Raw genomic sequence first — 5,906 nt, forward strand, 5'->3', positions numbered from 1 at the left:
AATCATATTTCTTTAGACTATCACATATAATAATTCTCTATTTTACACTGAAGAATTATTTACCTAAAGTAGTGTTAAATTAGACAAGTGTTCTGTTTAAAAAGGTTTTTAGCATATGTTTCAGTTTTAGAAAATCACCTACAAATGAATATGTGAACTTTTTGCAGGGAATTACACGGCAATAATCATCGCTATTTAAACACTACTTAAAACCGGAAAAAGACTAAAGTCATCATCATGTCTAGCCTCACTAACTTCAGTAAATTAAAGATTAGTGGCACCAATTTATAGTAACTACTGGAGTAATTGCTTACTACTTTTTACATAGTATTTAAGCCTGTTATATACCGTTAGTACATTTTCTATGAAGATCGAAGGGAGAAACTTCCCTTTGGTCTCAGCATCAGAGATAGTTATATTTCTCCTAAGCAACTGGTTTGTTTGGAGAATAATAGTATCATTTTCTCTTCTTTCTTATTTGGAACTTTCATAAGAAGTTCCATATACAGCTTTCATTTATATAGCCATTCATTTCATTTATATGCCCAATCATCTATTGAGTTTTATTATATATTAGACGTCCTCTTAGGCACAGTAGACACTCAAATAAAGCAAGATTCCTGCCCTTAAGCGCTCAAAATCTAGTGGGGAGGACTAACCAGTAACTAACAGAAAATCCCTTTGCTATGTAAGTGTGAGAATGCCAGAGAAGGTTGCTATGGGAACCGTTGGAAGAGGAATCTGAGTCATAGGCATCAGGGAAGGCTTTTCGTAGGAGTAGATGTCTATACCAAATCCTGAAGAATGAATAGAAACAAGCTGTTAGAGAAGTTGGTGGAAAGTAGGGAGATAAAGAGAAGAATAAGAATATTTACCAGGAAAACAAAATAGAGAGCACCAAACCCCAGAGGAAAGAGACAGCATGGAGTGTGGCTGGAGCAGAAAATGTGTGTGGGAGGTATTAATATGGCGGTGGGATAGTTAGGTTCCTAATGGAACTCATGCATCAGAAAGAGAGACTGGACTATCCTAAGGCAAGGGAGAGCCATTGCAACTTTTAATTTTTATTTATTTATTTATTTATTGAATTTTAGGAAGATCATTCTGGTGTGAAAATTGGTTTGGTTGGGGATCAAGCCCGGAGCACTGGAAACAAATTAGGATACTAAATCAGTTCTCAAAATCGAAGTTGAATGTCCTAACAATAGGAAGAGATTGATTGGAGACAGATTAAGGAGATGGAACCCGTAAAAGACATAGTAAGTAACTGGATTAAGGTTGATAGCGTAAATGTAATATTCTATTATCCTGTGAGATTTGTAAGGAAGCCTGGTCTTCTGTTTGCATTTCTGTGTGTACAACTTGCCTTTTATTACAAAAGATTTGAACTGAAGCTAGCCTCATTACTTCGAGTATCTGGGTGTCTGTATAAAGTCATTTAGGTATTTTCAGAAGACCCTCTGACCCAAATAAAATATTGTCCACTTATATTTGAAATTCTACAATTAGAGCTCCATTCTTTTTTTTTAGAGCTCCATTCTTTTTCTTTAAGCTACACACTCTGCTTATTCAACAAAGCTTATATGTCACTTATAATTCAAAGTGAATGAGTTTATTGTCTCTTTTCCTGAGAAAATTAGAAAGAGCATTATAAGAAGACTTGCAGTAAAAGAGCAGTGGAAGTAGGGGTTGGGAAGGAAGTATACGACCCGCAAGGAGAGGCTAAGGACACAGAAAGAAGCAGGTGGAAGGTGGGCTTTCTTAACCAGTCTCCCCTCTCCCACTCTTGCCTTGCTTCATCCTGCCAAAAACCAGAAACTGCAGGCATCATGTTAAAACATAAATTAGATAATATAACTTCTCTGCTCAAAAGACTTGAATGGCTTTGCTGTTCATTCTGACTAAAGCCAAAGTAGCCTCCAAGATCCTACAGATCTATTACACCCTACCCCATGATGTTACTTCTTTGAATCTTCTGTCATCTTTCTTTCATCCACATGCTGGCTTTCTTGTTAGTTCATAAACCCATTGAGCATTCCTGTGTCAGAACATTTGTTTCATCTCTCCTCTGTTTAAATGATCTATCCCTAGAAAGACAATTGCTTGTTTCTTCATTTGCTTAGTCTTTACCCAAATTTAATATTCTTTATTGAGGTCTCCCCTCATCATTTTATTTAAAATATTCCCCTTTCTCCACACTCCCTACTTCATTCTTTCTGTAATTTACCACCATCTAACATACTATCCATGCTACTCAAGTATGGTTTTTTTTTTTAATTGTCTGACTCTCGCTGGAATGAAATCACTTTGTTGCATCCCTAGATGTATACCACTACAGACACACAATAAAGGTTAGTAAATATTTATCAAATTTCACCTTACCAAAGTCTAGCTCTGCGGGTCAGGAAGTATTTGCGGATGGAGAAATAAATAGAGTATCACCAAGTAAGCCAGTAATAGAGTTGGAACAAGGGTGCAGTTCATTCTCGCTATGTGACTTTTACTGGAATACTACATGAGTTATATAGTCATTGTCATTCTTTCCCCATCTTCCTATTTTATATAAAATTCTGGTTGGAATGGGTCATCTGGAGAATTCAAGTCAGTATTCTCTTTAGCCCAACATACAGGCAGATTTCCAGAAAAATTCCTCCATATGCTATTTCTTTTTTCTCTAATGTCCTTTTCTCAAACTTCCTGTGCTGGCCACACCAAGCATGCTCTGTTGACTTAGCTTTGACATTCTCCAGGTGCTGAGAAGAGTCTTGCCAAGGGACTCACCTGGGGTGAAACCTTTTCGTGCTCTTCTGCCCCTAATACCAGAAATGATCGGTCTCACTGACCCAGACTTTGAGTTAGGATTCAAAAATTATTTCCCCCATTTCTGTGAAAAATGCCACTGGATTTTTGATATGGATTTCACTGAATCTGTTCTATAGATTTCTTTGGGTGTTAAGGGTATTTTAACAATATTATTTCTTCCAATCCATGAACAAAAGATATCTTTCCATTAATTGGTGTCTTCTTCAATTATTTTCATTTAATGTTTTCTAGTTTTTCGTGAACATATCTTTTGTGTGTTTGGTTAAATTTATTCCTAAGTATGTTTTTCTTTTTGATATTGCTGTAAGTGAGGTTTGTTTTAATTTCCTTTTTTGAATAGTTTGATAGTAGTGTAAAAAATGCTATTGATTTCTGCATGTTGATTTTGTTTCTTGCAACTTTACTCAATTTATTTATTAGTTCTAATAGTTTTTAATGGTGTCTTTAGAGTTTTCTATATATAAGGTCTTATCATCTATAAACAGATAATTTTACTTTTTTCTTTCTTTTTTGGATGACTTTTATTTATTTTTCTTGTCTAATTGCTCTGGCTAGGACTTCCAGTACAATGTCAAATAGAAGTGGTAGGAGAGGGCATCCTTGCCTTGTTACTAATTAAAAGAAAAGCTTTCAGTATTTACCCATTGATTATGTTAGCTGCGGTTTTCCATAAATGGCCCTTATTGTGTTGGGGTATGTTCTTTATACACCCTTTTTGTTGAGAGTTTTTATCATGAGTAAATATTGAGCTTTGTTAATACTTTTTCTATGTCTTTTGAGATGGTCATGTGGTTAGTTTTCATTTTGTTAATGTGGTGTATCATATTGATTAATTTCCGTGTGTTAAAACAAACTTGAATCCCAGGGATAAATCACAATTGGTCATGGTGTATAATTTTTTTCATGTGCTGTTGAATTTAATTTGCTAGTAGTATTTTGTTGAGAAATTGTGCATCTATGTTCATTAGATATATGGTTCTCTTGTGGTGTCTTTGGCTTTGTTACCAGAGTGATGTTGGCCTCATAAAATGAGTTGGGAAGTGTTTTCTCTTTTACTGTTTTATAGAAGAGTTTAAGAAGAATTGTTATTAATTCTTTAAATGTTTTACACGATTCAGCTGTTAAAACTATCAAGTTCTGGGTTTTTCTTTGTTGAGAGGTTTTGTTTGCAGCTTAAAGCTTAATAACAAATAAGTTATTAGTCTGTTCAGGGCTCCTATTTCTTCTTGATGCAGTCTTGATAAATTGTATGTTTCTAGGAATTTATCCATTTCTTCATGATTTATATAATTTATCCATTTCTTCATGATTTATATAATTTATGGCATATAATTATTTATAATAGTCTCTTATGATTTTTTTATATCTGAGGCATCTGTTGAAATATCTTCTTTTTCATTTTTGATTTTACTAATAAGTCTTTTTTTTCTTAGTTATTCTAGTTAAGGATTCAAGTAACTTGCAAGTAGTTACTATCATTCTTATTTTGTAAATAAGGAAACTGAGTCTCAGTAAAGTTCAATATCTGGCCATGCTACGTCACTTTCAGTCAGCAAAATTGAATCCACCGTGAGTAGCTCAGTAGAAAATATTTAATATGGAGAACTATTCTCAAAGGGGTTGGCAGAGCTAAAAAAGCAAATAAGAGGTAGTGAAGCAACTCAGAACTCAGGAATAGCAAAAAGCCATCATCAGCCCTGGGACTGAAGGGCCAAGGAGTAGGTGGTATTATCAGACTCCAAGTGCTAGAGTGGCCTGGTGTAAGCTACAATCACTACAGTGCAAGAACTATAAACTACACAGAAGATGGACCCTGCTGCCCAAGGACTCCCTGTAGCAGAAAGAGTGGGAGAGAAAGAAACCAGCTTTCTTCTTGTTTCACCTTTCATTTCTCTTCCAGTGCCCTCCATTGGCTGATCCTAGCTAGAATACAATTGGCAAAAGAGCTTGTGAAATGCAGTTTGATGAAGTCAGTGCCCTGCAATACAGAATAGAGCAGAGAAAGTACAAGGAAAAGATCGAAGAGCAAGTAGGCTAGTGACCAGAATATCAAACAGGGACTCACAGCCAATAAGTGGCAAACCTGTGATTGAAACTCAAGTCTTTATACTCAGAAGACAGAAGTACACCTTGACTTTTTAAAAATGCTCTAGTGTCCTTCAAGTGAAAGTAACTCTTTTTTTTGTATGTAGTATATCTTAATTTTTTCCTTGTTTCTGCTTTTTAAAAAACTAGCTCATAGGATGAAGAGACTGTGTTAAAAAGGGGACAGAAAAATGATGGGATACCTTGCTTGCACCTTTCCAGGTACTTCCAGGTAAACATTAAACAATGGTATGGATATCAGAAAATGACACTACCGTAGAAACAAGCAGCCAAGCATAATATTGGTGAAGACAGGCTTTATTGTTGGACAAACTGGCTTTGGAATAATATGACGGATCACACTTGCTTGTCACGTACTCTTGGGATAAAATTATGTAAATTATTTGATCTTCAGTTTCCTCATCCATAAAATGGGAATAATAACATGAACTGTTCATAGTTGCATTCATAGTGGAATTTATGAGGGATAAATTAAAGTATATATCATAAATATATAGATAGTTTTAATTTATTCATGTATATATACATATACATATACATATATATATAGTCACCTCATTATAATAGTGACTATTATATATTAGTCACCTCATTAAGTTCCTGATGTTTACTAGTGGTCAATCAGTGGCAGGTACTGTTGGTGTCATGTCACGCAGTGTGAAAAGACAGCTAGAATTTGAATAGAATAGCATGCAGTTCAGAACATCCCACACTTCCTTCAAGGTAAAATTCACAGGATCCAAAAGTCAGTATTTTTGTACTAGATCATCTCCCTCAAGTGTCATGCTACAAATTCTTGAATTTTGACAAATTTGAAAAAAAAACTTACTTTAGACACTGAAGTTTCAGATATTCACTTTGATTCACTCTAGTGATAGTACTTCGGAATAATTTCATCATTCGTAATGAAACCTCAGTAGAAAATGAATTTAAAGTGATTATATTCTAATGGAATAACATGGCAGTTTATATAACCA

The 5,906-nt window shown here is 34.7% G+C and overlaps 1 long non-coding RNA gene across 1 annotated transcript; it reads left to right on the forward strand.

Moving 5' to 3' along the window:
- The first annotated feature begins 740 nt into the window (after positions 1 to 740).
- LOC109029287 (uncharacterized) lies at positions 741 to 5,358 on the forward strand. Its single transcript, XR_002008358.3, has 3 exons — positions 741 to 947; positions 1,095 to 1,259; positions 5,059 to 5,358. It is a non-coding gene; the product is annotated as an uncharacterized lncRNA (long non-coding RNA).
- Positions 5,359 to 5,906: the final 548 nt, after the last annotated feature.

The sequence above is a fragment of the Gorilla gorilla genome, chromosome 1 (genome assembly GCF_029281585.2).
Source record: "Gorilla gorilla gorilla isolate KB3781 chromosome 1, NHGRI_mGorGor1-v2.1_pri, whole genome shotgun sequence".
In the NCBI taxonomy this organism is placed as follows: domain Eukaryota; kingdom Metazoa; phylum Chordata; class Mammalia; order Primates; family Hominidae; genus Gorilla; species Gorilla gorilla.